Consider the following 16227-nt stretch of genomic DNA (forward strand, 5'->3'; position numbering starts at 1 on the left):
AATAATCTGATGGAGCCATTGAGGAGAGGGGTGCTGCTGGAGCTCCCTCTCCCTATTGTTCAAGGGCTGTTTGAGGGCCATGAACACTGGGGTGGCCTTGAGTGTGGCTGTGTTCAGGATCTTGCGTGGAAGATGCAAAACAGTGAATAGTTTTGAAACAGTAGACTTTGAGGGAGCCAAGTTAGTCCTGTTAAGGGGCTTGCTTGGAGGTATCCCTTGGGTTTGACCAGAGGAAGGGATCCTGTGAGCAATCGTTGATGCTGGAGTGTTGCTTCCTCCATGCTCAGGTGTGGTGCATTCTGAAAAGAAAGGAACTGCGTGGCAATGGCTGGAGACTTGCAGGGGTGGATGAGGAAGGGAGGTCAAGGCTAACAGAAGTTTATCAGTTTTTCAACAGGAAAAAGGAGAGCACAGAATGTGTGGGCCTCTGCTTTACAAGATATGTGCCCAGAATGCCTTTTTTGCTTCAGTGATCACTGCTGAGACCACTCATTGGGAACCCTGGATTCTGGTGGAACTGGTCAAAGATCATTTAGACAAAATGAATGCCAGCAAATCTCTGAGCTGTAATGGGATATGGCTGTGTGTGTGCTGCGGGAGCTCTCACATTTGTTCTGGTCTTTCCTTTAGGAAAATGGCTGAAGACCGGAGGAAAGCTGATGTCACTGCAGCCTGGAGAAAGGGCAAGAAGGATGGCTTTATTTCCTTTCCTGGAAAGGTGATATAACAGCTTGTTCTAGATGTCATCTCCAAGTGACTGGAAGAGAGGAAATGCCTAAGGAGCAGCCAGGGTGAGTTCATTGTGTTAGGGAAGTGGGGTGTTTACATTCTTTGTGGTTTTGTGATCTTGTTGCAGGGTGAAGGATAACATGGCAGTTGCGGGGACCCACAGGTTCAAGGCTGGGGTGAGGATCCCAGTGGTGTCTCTGGATCAAGGTGAGCTGTATATTTGGATCTCTTTCTTGTGTGCTCTTTTTACAGGTCTGAATGGAGTTAGGTGAGCAGTCCTTCTCTGCTGGAGTTTGGGGTCCTGGCAGTGGCTGCTGTATTGGCTTTTGGTGCTTCTGAGGTTTGTCTTGGTTATTGCAATTAGTATCTTGGGTGGAGGTGAGCACTTAATGTGGTGAGTTGGTTTGCTTGTCTTTCTGTTCTTTAGTTTTAGTTTCTGTCTAGTTTTGTTTGGCTTGGGTGGTTGTAGGTTTTAATATGTATTTTAACAGCCAGAAACATTGCCCACACTGTGTGGGTCCCTCAGATTGCCCTGTTGTGGGCCATAATGTCATCTTTTATCATCATAACTTTCAGTTAAATCATTACTTTTTATAGGGGGAGTTGGAAATTCCTATTGCCCTTGGAAAACTATTAAAAGATAGTGCTGGAAAATGTAGAAGCCATCCAAACACTCTGGTGCTGTAGGAAATGTGTCCCCATGCAGCTCTCCAATGGGAAGTGTGTCATTGCTTCCAGGCTTTTGCAGCAATTGGTACCTACTTGTCTGCTTAACAGGCAGAAGCCCTAATATTAAGGTGAGAGAGCGGTTTCTTGGTGCAGTTTCTTCTGCTGCCTTCAGGAAATGTGTTCTTGTCGGGGGTTGAGTGGATGGAAAGGTTTTAACCAGTATTTCTTTTTAATGACAGATCACTTTATAACCAAAACAGAAACAAACAAACAACAAAACAACACATGTAGAAGTGAATTAGAGGAGGCAATTCTACCTGTGTTTTAAGCTTTCTTTTTTTCTATCCTTTTCAGCATCTCATTAGAAGAGCAGTAAATGGTCCCGTCACTGCTTCCAAAAATGTTGAGATGAAGCAGCTTTTCCACTCATGGAAGACTCGAGATCCCTCAAAAACTTCACTAGAGTGTTCCTTCAGGTCAGCCATGCCCCTAGCACTTAAGTTTCTTATCTGGAATCCCAGCAAAATGGACTCAAGTATCTGCCTGAAGATGATTGATTTTGAGAGGCTCGTTTTCTTTGTTAGGTGAGAACTTGTGCATTGAATGAAGGAAAGGTTACCAGTGAAAGCTATCTGAAAACATTCATTTTTACAAACTGAGAATAAAGAAGAGAAAGGAGGAGGAGAGCAACGGTCCCTTGTGTGGAAATATTTTCAACAATATGTAGTCTACAGTTTGCTGTCTAAATCTCATATTAGAGGACCAAGATTCTGCTGGCTTTTGGAATATCTCTGAAGCCATGTGTAACCTGCAGTCATAGCATTTGGATGACAGAGAAAACTGCTGACCTTTATTTCCCACTTATTTACACCGGTGAAAATCAAGAGCTGCTTCTTAGCAGAAAACGTTACCAAAATAACTTTAATTAGATTTGCACCATTCAGAAAGTAATTGCATCTCCTGCATATATATAAGTAACAATGTAACTTACTCCCTCCTCCCCTCCCCCCCTCCCCCCCCCAAAAAAAAGATAAGAATTAGATCCTGGAAACATTGTCAGCTAAATATCTTTCAACTGTATGGAAAGTTTATTACTGATTTCAAGGAATTTGAGTCAAGCTCAGATACAGCAGGATTTGTGGGCACAGAGTACGCAGGATTTCAAGGAAGGAAGGTTATTTTCAAGCATATGAGGAAGACAGCATGTTTTTCTCTGAGTTGTGGCTAGATGACCTCTATTAGATGGTGCAAACAATTGTGAAACTTCTGCATCCCTTCTAATACAGTCATGTAAAATTGCCTGAACAACCAAAGCCCAAGAGAGATAATGCTGACAAATGCACACTTTCATCTCATCCACCTGGCAGTGTATGTAAAACACACACTAATTATCATTTGTACAGTCTGCTCTCTTCAGCACCTTAAAATCTCATCCTTTTGTTTATCACATTTTCTCTCCTTAGCAGCGTTCAGTGTCTGAAGAGGCATTGCAGTAATCAGTTCTGGCCACAGTCACATGTTTTACTGCTTGTTTAGTATTACACAACATAAGAGTACAGTCGAACAAATGCTCTCCCTTGGCACGTGATAAGTTTTACCATTTTTTACTTTTCTGAGAATGTAAGCAGCAGATGGTCCTGAAAAACAAATTTGTTAGTCCCTGGAAAAAAAAAAGAGAAAGTAACACCTAGTTTACAAGATCCAGTCTGTTGTGAGCTTTATTCTTAGTATTTACCCATACAAGCACAATTTTATGACAATGCATAAAGTAGGAAATTAATATAAAGTCTGCTTAGCTAGCAGAAGGAAGGGTGACCTTTGATGCTGGAAATCACCGGAGGTTTCCCCTGTTCTGCATAGGTCCTTCACTCGAAACATTTCTGTAATCTTCTGTGATCTTTCTGTGTTTATTTATTTTTAAAAGCAAATTTAGGTGTATTCTATACATACGTACCACTATAAGACACAGTGGAGGAAAGGTTAACTGCACTACATATCATTTTTCGAAGTAAAGACTAATTACAAAAACAAAGTGTTGTATTTTATTAAATAGGCTGAATACTGTTTAATCTCTTTGTCAGCCCCAGCAGAAAATTCCTTCTTCAGTGAAAACAGGATTTTCAGGGTTTCACTCTAACAGCAAGTGTCAAAAAAAGAAAGAAGACAATTATTGTGTGTATCATCAAGTACATAGACTTCATTTGCTAAATAGTTACTTTTCTGTTCCTCATTCTCACTCAGTGTTAAATGGAACATTTAATGTAAAACAATTTACTTGACATTCGTTTCACAAAAAGGAAAAGACAAAAAGGAAAAGACCGGAAATTGAAGTAATCTGTTGGTCTGCCTAGGTCGCGACTCCTTTACACATCAGTTCACCTCTTGCAAAGTCTCACTGCTTATTCAAGAAATGGAGACAGAGCAGATCCTTCCATTTCCCCACTCTATGAGGGGATACAATGCATTAAGATGCCTCAAGACACCTGTGAAAACCCCCAGTTAATTAATGAGACGCATCTAGGATAGTTCTGCATTTTGGCCTCAAACCACACTTTTGCAGGAACCTTCTCTGTTTCTATGAGCAATTTACTAGAGTAAATTCTGTAAATGTGCCTTTTTACATCATCCTCGCAACAGAGATACTGAAAGGACTTCCAAAACGCATCTCCAACTTCGACACGCTGCATAAAGGGGTACTGCGTGCTAGCACGCTTTTGTTGACTGTGGTATCACAGCTACTTCAGCAATCAAAATATGCTTCATGAAATGCTAAGGTAAAAACGATAGCAGTACGGCTTCCTTGAAAGTACAGGTGAGTCCTCCTAACTGTTACCCTGTTCATTCAAAGTGACGAAAAGCAGAGTTCAACACTTAAGGCCAAGGCGAGCAGAATGATGCTCCTAAATCCAGCAAGGAGGTCACAACAAACTGTGGACAGTGCTATAGGACTGCTAAATAGCCTTCAGAAAAAAGAACGCCCAAACATGTTTGTTTACTTCGAGATGTTCCGCCGGCTTATTTGTGAGAAATCCAACAAACAAAACTCAATTAACTTGGTTCTTTAAATCTGTCCCTTCAATACTTTTTTCCTTTTCCTTTCAAAGGCTTGGATGACCTTGCTAAGGCTGAGCAAGAGTACAAAACCTGTGAATTAAATGGGTGGAATGAAACTACAGCCAGTGCAACTTACAGGGCCAAGAGTTGTGACCTGACCTGTTTCATCTTTTACACAAAACAAGTCTGATCTTCAGCTTGCTGCTGTGAGTAAATCACACATTCTCCGATTCCTTGTATGGAAAGAAGGTTTTCTTTTAAGGGATTATTCCAACGTGGAAAATTGGTGAATTCACCCATACAGTAATGAAATAATTTCACAGCTTCATGCAAAACTTCCTTTACACAGTGCCTTGGTCAATCTTTCCATGTTAGAGCTCCATCAATAAAAGTTCTCATTTCAGTACATTTCTGACTTATTTTTATAATTCAGTTTAAAAGTTCAAGTCATCCAACCAAAGCTGTGACAACAGGAATACCAGCCTCGTAGTATAACAGCAGTAGAATATAGGCACCTGTGGCAGGAGAAACACTGAAGATTTTGCTTTGGATTCAGGATGAGCCAACAATTTATATCCCTTTAAGGTAACAAGACACCTATGTGGGATTCATTCCTTCCTTAGATCTCAGTAACAAAGAATGCATTGAGTGACCTAAAGCTTTAATGGAGAAAATGGTCTAAGTCAAGTGCCGGATGATTATAAATAATAAAAACCTTTCAGTGAGGAAAAGCTAAGTGTTCTTTTTGAATGCAAACGTAGTAATTAAAAATAATAATAACCTGTGGCACAGGACCCAAAGAGACCTTTCCTCACCGTTTCACACAACAGTTCTCTCATCAGCTCTGAAACAATCTGCCTCTGTAAGTCAGAAAGCTTTATTTTTTCCTTTTCCTCTCAGTTCAGGGACACATTATCCATTTCCTGGGCAAGTTTATAACTTTGGATCTCTCCTGCTTACACGGATTCTTCTCTACATAAATGAACATCCCTTCAGTAAGACAGAACAAAACGCGAGCCCCTCTTTGGATTCCAGATCCAGAAACGTTCGATCCTGCTAAGCAGTGTGAAACAGCGTATTTGTATCCATCTCCTGCCCGAGCTTTTTTTCTCCGCGTTAAGCACCAGCCTGCAATCTTCGGTAGTTCCGGTAGAGGGCAATACCATAAAGCCATTTATGAAAGGCTCTTCAAGGCAGCTCCTGTAACTAGCTCCTACAGAACGCCTTAGGCTTTCTTGCTCTGGGTTGGCGTTCTGATGCCAAATATTTACAGTTCAATATTTTTTTTGATCCCAGAAAAGCTCATACTGCTTATTTCTTTTTTGACAGCACAAATGCACAGGCGCATTCTCACCACCTGAAAACATCTCTATGGAAAAATCATGGCAAACCCTCTTTGCTACCACTTTTTTTTTTCCTCCTCATCCTCAGCCATCCGTTTGAGTGTTACACTATGCCTCACATCCATAAGGAATCTTTACATTCATGCGTAGTTTTAAAACGTCTCATAGGAATCTCCAGCAATAGGTTAATGGGCACATCGGAAGCAAATCAATTGGAAGTACAGGATGTTATGTAATTCTCCCTAGGGCTTTGCTATTCACACACGCCTCTGTGCAGGTAGATATTCATGTGTGTATGAAATGAAAAATTCACCTTCGAAGCATAACAAAGGGAAACCTGCTCTGAGATCATTCGTAGGAAAGCATGATTACACAGTATGTAAGTTTATGGGTGGTGAGAGATCACGACACATTTGTAAGGGTGATCCCAGTAATAAGGCTCTGTGGTTTGATTTACTGAAGTTTAGACACATTTGATTAATGATGAGCTCTTTGAAAGATAACCATATCTTCCAGGACAAGAACAGAACAATCACCTGGCTGATTTCATACAACCTCACAACACTACCATGAACTGTATGAGAGTGTCATAATTCATGCAAGAACAATATTCCCCCCTGAGCTTTACAACCAGTCCAGATAACACCAAGAACAGCTGGTAAGTCTGACAGTGCAATTTCCCCTTTCCTCGGGTGTAAAGAGACAAAAGTATGAAGCAGCTGGAAAACATGTTCAAACTATGATAGGCATCATGTCACAGCAGACATGTCAGGTAAGCTCAGGGCAAAGCAGTACCTTTACTTCTTCCATTCTTTCTTTCATTTGTAACATGAGTGAATGGAAATGCTTAACAAAGTGATAAGGAATCTCTCTGAATGTTTACATAGTTCCCATCAATACACAGACTTGCTCTGTACAACAAGTAATTCACTGCATTGTGTAAAATAAATAAATAAATTAAAAAAATTCAATTCTTCTTTTCACTGCATTTTGTGCTCTGCAAAGAAACAAAAGCATCGAATCAGTTGCTTCTAAGACTTTTTGATCAATATCAAGCAGCAAGATTGCAAATACTATTCCTCTAAATATAATATTTAAATAGCATATTCAAACTATGACAGGCATCATATCACAGCAAAAGTGTCAGGTAAGCTCAGGGCAAAGCAGTACCTTTACTTCTTCCATTCTTTCTTTCATTTGTAACATGAGTGGATGGCAATGCTTAACAAAGTGATAAAGAATCTCTCTGAATGTTTACATAGCCCCCATGAATACACAGACTTGCTCTGTATAACAAGTAATTCACTACAGTGTATTAAAAAAAAAAAAAAATTTAAAAAAAGTTCTTTTCACTGCATTTGGCATTTTTAGCTCCCTGTGTTGATTTTTCTTAGATAATAGAGCAGTGAAGACAACTGCTCTATTACAACATGCAGCAGTAGAGGATAGGGTTAAGATACTAAGTCAGTCAAACACCACCTTTTAAAAAAGGGGGAAAGAAGCACGCACTAGATGTTCCACATCTAAAACTGGATGCTGCAGTCAATGTTTAAGAAATGCTTGCTTCTATCACAACACTATTTAACCACCACTTCATTTCCAATGTACCATGGCTTTAGGATTTTTGTTATCAGTATTCCACATCTTAACATCATGCACTGGGAGAAGAACTACATACCCCAGAGGACAATTCACTGGTCTTTTTTTGTTTTCCCTTCAGAGGGAAAGATAAAACTGTTTACAGGTCACGATCCATCCCCTTTTCCCTTTCTGCTCATCTCCATAGTGTGCCTGCTTCCTAGCCGTCTCATTTTCAGCATTAGAGTAAGGCCTTTAGTTTTTGGACACACTCTCATTTTATTTGATTTATTAGCCTCAATTCTAATTATATTCTGTTATATTGCATTGTTTCACATTTTGATGCTATATTTTAAATTAACTTTTCTCCCCAGATCATTACCACTGTTTCATTTTTAAGCCCATCTCCCAACCCTTTCCCCTTTTCCCCCTCCCCCATGGCATGTGTCCATGGGTACCCCTGTCCAGTTAGTGCCATTAGTTATGGAACCGGGCCAAATCAGCCTGTAAACCACTGACAAATGGAAACATTGCTATTGAGAAGTGCTACACTATTTTAAATTTCCATTCTGTTTATTTTTAATTTCTTGTTGAGAACAGCCCTCTCAAATGACACAAATAATCCCACAGAGCAATTGCAGAAAAGGAAACATCGGTTTCAGATGAATTATTCCTGCTTGCCAAAACCTGACTGACATCAGACTCACAAGGATGTTGTCATTCCGGCCCGTCTGGGGAAAATTCCATTTCTTGGAATCCTTCAGCACAGCAGACAAGCAGTGACATAGACTATCAACCAAATGGCTCAGCAAAGAAACACAACTTCGAAGTTTCAGAATCAGAAGAATTCTTTTCTCAAGATCAGAGTAATATTTTACCACAATTCTCAAGAGCAGCCTCCACCAGCAAACCCACTACCTCATCCTGTCTTTAGAAGGATGCAAAGCATCAGCCTCTCTTCTTCTTCAGATCCCCAGTTGCACCCTGCTCGTCTGCCAGCACTGGATATCGGCCATGTAATCTATCATAAAGCAGCTTCTGAGATTAAGCACCTTCACCTCTTCAGAGCTCTTACGTTTCAGTATACGAAAACAACTTCAGAAAGCAAATCAGTGGCATTTATCAGCCATTCTGGAGTAAGATACTTCAGGAAACACTGTAGCTAGACATTGATGTTTAGCCACGAGAAAACCCTTACGTTAATGTAATTGAAACAAAAGAACGCTTAAGACATCCTCAATTATTTTATCAGTGTACTTTTAAAATAGCAACACTAGCACTTTGAATAGAGTGAGCTTAACTTGTTTTTCTAAAACTATACTCAGTTCCTTATACTATGATGCAGTGCGGTTGCATTGCAGCTCTACTTTCAAATGATTGCTTACATGTTCCCATTCAAAGAAAAAAAGAAAAAATGAATCAAGAGTAGAATTAGGCATTCTCTTAAGCAAGTCATTCTTATCAGTCATAAATATATATATAAAAAAACACAAATAGCATACATAATGTGCCACCAAATACACAACTTATTAGTGCGCTCACACATCTGAAGGGAGGGAATAAAGATGACAGTTAGGTTCTTTCCGGCAGTGTCCAATGACAGAACAAGAGGCAATGGGCACAAACTGTAACGTGGGTGGTTTCCTCCGAACATCAGGAAAACCTTCTTTACTGTACGGGTGTCAAAACGCTACCACAGACTTCCTCCCCAGGAGTATCCTTCCCAGGAGATCTTCACAAGCTGCCTGGATGGGACCCTGAGCAGCTTAAGGTAGGTGGCCCTGCTTGAGCAGGTGTTCTCCAGAGGTATTGTCCAACATCAGCCATGCCACGATTTTACATCCATCACACAATCATACATGGTTGCATCTCAAGTATCAGAGGAACTGGCTTATGGGTGAAAGCATACAAAAATAAACTGACGTTAAAAAAAGACTTTTCTCTAAAATAGCATTAAGAATACACAAGCATACACATTTTTATTCACTAATAAAACTCAACTACTTCATCTGACTTGAAAATTAGCTAGGACATTTACTGACAGCTTGCATCAATCACACATATTTAAAACAGTTGATCACTACATACAGCTGGCTTTTAATTTTCAATAGGTTTCATAAATTAATGCTTATGCTGTTCATAGCTCTTCAAAAGTCAGACTACTGAGCACTCAACACACAGCAGAATCATCCACAGACACACTAATTTGTAATTAGTGGGTCAGTTACACCTACAATGCAGGTTTATGCATTGTAAAAACCGTTTGTAATGCCAGACCTTATGTTAGTACCTAATAATTCCAAATACCCATGGACTCACACATCAAAATATGAGTGCAAGATGTCAGTTCTTGTCGTGAAAACATCAAGAAGAAAGTTTGAAGAAGAGTTTTAAAAAAAAAAAAGAAGAAAATGATGCAACATTTTAATAGAAAGGCTTTGGGAACCCTAAAAAGGAGGACGAGAAACTTATATTATCAATGTTTTGTCTGGTTGTTTGTTTGTTTGTTTTTAAATGCTTTGGCAAATACATGTGACAGGAACATTGTGAGTCAAGTAATCATTTCTTGAAAAAAATGGTGTTAGAGACTCCACACTTTTTATTTAAGCTCATCACCCTCAGACAGAATCCTGAATGTTTTTGTGCAGAGACAACAGTTCTGCTTTCCCTTTCTTTTTTTCCTTGCAGTTTTTGTGATAAAGAATAGTGAGACATGGGAACAGGTTGTCCAGAGAGGTGGTTGATGGCCCAACCTGAGAGGCATTAAAGGTGAGCGTGGTCGGGGTTCTGAGCAACCTGATAGAGCTGTAGGTGTCTCTGATCATTGTACAGCAGTCAGACTGGGTGAGCTTTAAAGGTCCCTTCCAACGCAAATGATTCTATGATTCTAATTCATCCCCTAATACCAACTTTTCAGTCTCCTATCAATGAATCAAAAGAAAATTAATGGGCATTAAATAACTAAAGAACAGTGAACAGTCTTGGATTTCATGTAACTTCATTATACCGTTAAGGCATCATGCCCAATCTCAGTGACCTACACAAACAAACAAACAAACGCACACAACATGAAACCACTGAAAATTTCACACTTCCCTCTTCTTTTTATCTGGGCAATTTTATAAAGAAAATACGAGAATTAGTTGCATTGCTTACAAGCATTTGGAGAGTACAGAAAACAACACTGTAAAGGTGACACTGGCTGTATTAGAAGTTTTATTCTATTAGAAATTTGGACTTCAAAACCAATATCATGTTTTGTAGCACAGTCGCTGTCTCCTGTAAAAACACAGCCTCTTCTTAAAGAAAAATAACAACAGAACCACCAAAAAACCCCCAAACATTGCTGGCATGTGAGAAGATGGTCACAAGGATGGACTTGAAGACTAACAAAGAGCTACAGTTACAGGTGCATCTTAGATGTCAAACTTCACTGAAGAAATAACTTCCCTTTGGTTTCTCACTTGGGTGCCTTAGACAGTATTTCTCAACTCAGAAGATTATCTCACACTTCACTAGCTCTGGTACATCATGGTCATCATCTGCTATGAACTCTTTCTGCACGTCACAAATACACTATAGGGAACAGAACTGTCCTGAAAGATAAACAAACAAACAAAAGCTATAGAAGACCACAGCCATTTTCATCCCAGTAGCTACTGCTTTCCTTCTATTTCAGACTTCCCCAAATTTTATTTTAAGCATTATTCAGGGAAAATACAGATAAGCAGCCTACAAAAGAGTTTATCTTTTCCTATTCTTGAGATAGCATCACAAGTCCTTGCAAGATCGTAAAATGCATATGTAATCATTAGGCCATGCACCTAAAACCACTCAAGCTGTGAGTACGTATAATATTCTCCAAAATTAATGCCTCCTGTTTTCTTACTTCAGCCTATGAAGTCATAGCCAGATGTTGATGATACGGCTGTAGACACTGAACCTTCCCACCAGTATTACAAAACATGAGACAGATGGCAGCAGAAGGGCACTCTGCAAAATCGTGCCTGACATGGAAGTGCAGGTGAAGCAAAGGTGTGGAATTCATCTCCTCTGCAAGGCACCATAACAGCGTCAACTGATTAAGAGATCTGAATTTTCAGAGCCATTGTCACGATTTAACAAGAATCAGGAGATGTTCAGGATGCATATAAACTACTCATTCTCACACAGGAATTCAATCGTCTACATGCTTTCATTTATGCACAGATACTTGATTCTTAATTTTAATTGAGAATTTGAGACTATTTTTTTTAACTAGAAAAAAAACAAAAACAACAGCCCGATTTGCTGAAATGTAAAATTCCTAAATTAAAAAAAATCTCTTCCATTCCATTTTTAGTTGGGGAAGGAACACTGGTATGGATCTGCGCTTAACATAAGAAAACTGAACTCTGTTCCAAAATAATTACTAGCCTAGCTATAACATATAACCTACGAAATCTTTATAAAAATTCCTGTGAAGTCCCATTTTCCAGGGGAGATCTCCAGCTCTGAAGTATCAGTTTTTCGGATATTTTTTTCTGGTTTTATTCTATTTATTTCAAAATTACAAAAAACTACCTTGCATATATGTAGAAACATTATGTTATCCAGTTACTTGTTTTGTACATTCAAAGATTAGAGTTACTCTCAGTTATTACATGACTTTCATTAACAGCTCCTCACACTGTACTTTCCCACGTCAAATGACCACCTCTTCTTGACATCAAAATGCAAATTTTTGAACCTCTGTGGCAAAAAGCCGTTATATTTTGCTAATGATTTTTAAAGCAATTAAAAAGCTTAAAATCAACATGCAGTATTCTGGGAAACATGCAGATGTGTTAACACATATGAATGCACAGCCAAGGTTTTCTTGTTAGTTAAAAAGCCAAACCCCTTAAATGGAAGAGAAATTCCTTGATCCACCTGAATTGGATACATTTTGGCAGTGGAAGAGAGCTGATTTATTATTGCATTTTTTTGATAAAAAGTAAGGCATCAGAAACATAGTTTTAAAGTAATGTTTTCACAGAAAAGGCTTCATTGCAAACACTTGTGGGAAAACACTTCTGGACTTTCATTTTTCAGTGATATTTAATTTATGTATTTATTTAACTTAATCTCTCCCAGGAACATCACTTTCTCTGTTGTTAACTGACTAGTGTCTCTACTTTCCAAACTACCACGTCCTCTTGAAAAATTACTCACATTACCAGCATTGCCAACAGACAGATTTTCTGCCAATAATGTGTGTAAATGATACAAGCATACCAAATCCACATGCTCAGTTCCATTCGCTGTTTTTAAGAGGAAAGTTCTGTATTTTTTTTCATTTATTTTCCTACAATAAACATGTGCACATTTCCATTTGACTACAAAGTCTGTTAACTGTTTTTATCTTCTTATGCTCCTTTTAAATAAGGGGAGTCCTTCAGAAGCATTCATCTCTTTTGTCAACGTGCTATTTGTAGCAAAAACAGTCCTGATATATTTGCTTTCCTGAAGCCTTTTAAGGAGTCCTGCTTAGCAGCAAATACTGTCTTGTCACTTGTTCTGGAGGTACAACCCTGTCAATGCTGTGAATGCAAAACTGCCACAAACTTCACTGGTGTTCCAGGGTAAGGCATGCTACAAAGAGTAACGATCTCTAAGAATGTGGGTGATTTTTTTAGCTGAGTGCTAGCAACACTAATTAGGAAATCAAGTTTTCATAGAAACATTTAATTGTTCGAGTTGGAAGGGATTCTTAGGTCATCTAGACTGACTCCCCTGCAGTGAACACCCACAGCTAGATCAGGTTGCTCAGAGCCTGGTCCAGACTGACTTTGAATGCCTCCAAGGACAGAGCATCCACCACTCTCTGGGCAACCTGTTCCAGTGCTTTATTTTACATCTTTATTGTAAGCAACTTCTTCTTTGTTCCAGTGCATCACTACCCCCATGGTAAAATACTTCTTCCTCATATCCAGTCTATATCTCTCTTCCTTCTGTCCTACCATAACAGACTGCTAGAGAGTCTGTCTCCTTCTTATAGCTCCCCTTAAGATACTAAAAGGCCACGTAACCCCTTAAGATACTAAAAGGGCCCAGGCTGCAGCAAGTAAGGATTTGCTTGAATACAACAGCTGTGGGCACAGAAACAAACAAAACAAAGCTGCTGTGTACCTTTGGAAGTCCTCTAGTACACAGGCATCTCCAGCAAAATATGCTTGCCTCCACTGCCATGCCTGAAATGAGGGCTGGGAAGAGGTGGATCCTGGTTCCACCACTCCCAGTCACTCAGCAGCACTGCGTGCATTTGAGCTCCCCTAGGTTGCCCCTGCCTTCCCACCAGGTGCAGCGTCACTGTTTAAAGTCCTGACGTTGCATTTCCCCTACAGACTGTTATTTTACGCATCAAAACTAAATTCCCTTTGAATAAAAAGAAAAAAGACATGTTATTGTTGATTTAACAATACAGAAGATAGGCTTCCAAAATTTGAGACTATGCATGATTATGGATTAAACAAAGAGAGAAGGAAAAATTTCAGCAACAGTTGAAGTACTGTCTCAAATCTTTTAAGATCTATCAATTTAACACAGAACATAAAAGCCATACAGTTGCAACAGAAATGCTTTGTTGGCATCATATCTGATGCATCATCAGATATCACATGTTTTAGTTTAGGAACCACTACTGTTACCAAAGTACAGAGATGAAAAACAGGTTTTGTTGTCTGAATGTCAATCAGACAAGCTTTCTAACTTCAGCGCATTTAATATAACTCTAAGAGCAAACATAGAGATCATTTTGCATTGACTTTCTGAGCAAAACTCTATGTGGTTCTAAGGTTATACTCTAAGGCACAGCATTGTAAAGAATATTATCATTAACAGAAATTTAAAAATAAATTATAGTTCATTAGAAAATTAAACTTCAAGCTCTGAAAATAACAACAGCAACAAAAGTCTTCTTCTTACCATCACTGGTATCACTCCTTATTTCACCTTATTAAAGTCCTTTTTCTGACCCAAAGGAATCCCTTTGTAGCACAGTTTATTTCATACCCTACAGCCAGTAGCTATTAAAACTTCTTATCATTACTATCGCCACCATCTCAGAGAGCCATCTCTCTTTATATACTCAGAGAATAAGGAATGAGAAATGGGTTGTGAACTACGAACCGTCCACAGTCAAGAATGTTTCAGATCCAGCAAAAGAACGGTTGCAGAAAATGCTTGAAAGATGTGCAGAGGAGACAGCAAATCTGTTCTCAAGGCACAAGAATCACCTGGCATCTGATAAAAATGGGTCTAAGTTTTAGGAAGCTAGGTGCTTTCCTCCATTTACACCTTGTGGAAGCACTAAAACAGTATTCTTACTAGAAAATCTTTTTAAATTTTCAAAAAGTAACTAAATCAATTAAAGGACCCCGAATTCAGTAAAATTCCTATCTAAGTTCATGCAGACATCAGATTAAGATAATATTAATTGCTGCTACAAAATTTGCAGTAGCTTTGGATCAGCTTTCCTTGTTCTTTGCCATATATCTCTCTGTATCCAAAAAGCAAAGCTCTCAAGGTTCTATCTTGTGCTAATATTCTTCAATTCTGTGATCCAATAATCTAAAAATGGGTTTATTAAAAGCTGCTGTTCATTATAAGCTAAACAGCAGTAAGTTTTCTTTATTAAAGATCAAATGTTTTGCCATCTGCTTTGACTTTTCATGCTTCTCTCTTTTCCATTTTTTCACAAACAACTTGGTTTAATGAAAACCGTATTACTTTACTATGTATACTGTATTGTTTTGTACTGTAAAATCTCAAAGGAATTAATGGAAGACTAAATCAGTTATGATTTCTGTAACGTACATTTAAAGCTTCTTGCACTTCCCATTAACGGCATCTCTTTTCACACTCAAAACCTTGTTAATGACAAAGGGGAGCATGTAAATCTAATACCTTATTACTATAAAGTCTTTAAATCTAGCTCAAATACAAGTAAGAGCTGCTATTATTTCACTTGGAATGCATCCCAACTGCTAGACACAGAAAAGCCTCAAAAGTAATTCATTTAAAATCTGTGCAGAGAAACACTTATCGGTATCTACTTGAGTTTCTGTGGGGTTCCTCTGGCTCAGCCCTGTGATGCCTTCCAGGGTCCTAAGGCTGATGCTGCCAACTTCATACAGCAGGTGAGTGGAGGGGCACAGAAACATCAGTGTGTTTTCTGTGCAGTGGCAAAGGGTGAAGGTCTTCTCTCTTGGAATATGCCCGGGTTTATTTAAATATGCTTTCTGAACACTGTTTTTCTCTTCAGAGGTTTTCAGGTAAAGCCTGTGAAAATTGGTGGCATTTTCCATTTTTCATGAAGAGCTTTGCAGAAAGCAGATCACCTAATCATTCTTTCCATTCCTTAAGGGCTAAATAGCAATAGAACACTGCTTTTTTTTTTTTTTTTTTTTCCCCCCCTTTGTTTTTTTCTTTTCAGTTTATGTGGTGATTTCCCCTTGCAAGTTGGGCTCTGATAGGTCTAGCATCATGTGGCTAGGTACGTATCTGGACTGTATGTAGTATACAGACATCTCTCTCACACACAATTTCTGTCTATCTGGTCTATCTGTCTATCTGGTCTACTAGAAAATATAGAATTCTCTCTGTAGGATCATCTCCAACTTTGCAAGACCTATCACTTATAAACTCTTTTTCTACAAAAGCCACCAAATTAAGGCAATTAGTTTATCAAGGAGTCATTGAGACCATCAGAAATTTATACACTATCTTAGTTCAGTGTTCTTGTTTTCTAGTTTGTATTAAAAAAAAGTTTGATCTTTGTTCTACCTAGATTATAAATTATGCAGAAAGTCCAAAAATCTGATCTTTTCAGTGT

This window comes from Tetrao urogallus (genome assembly GCF_951394365.1).
Source record: "Tetrao urogallus genome assembly, chromosome: 5".
NCBI classification, from domain to species: Eukaryota; Metazoa; Chordata; class Aves; order Galliformes; family Phasianidae; genus Tetrao; species Tetrao urogallus.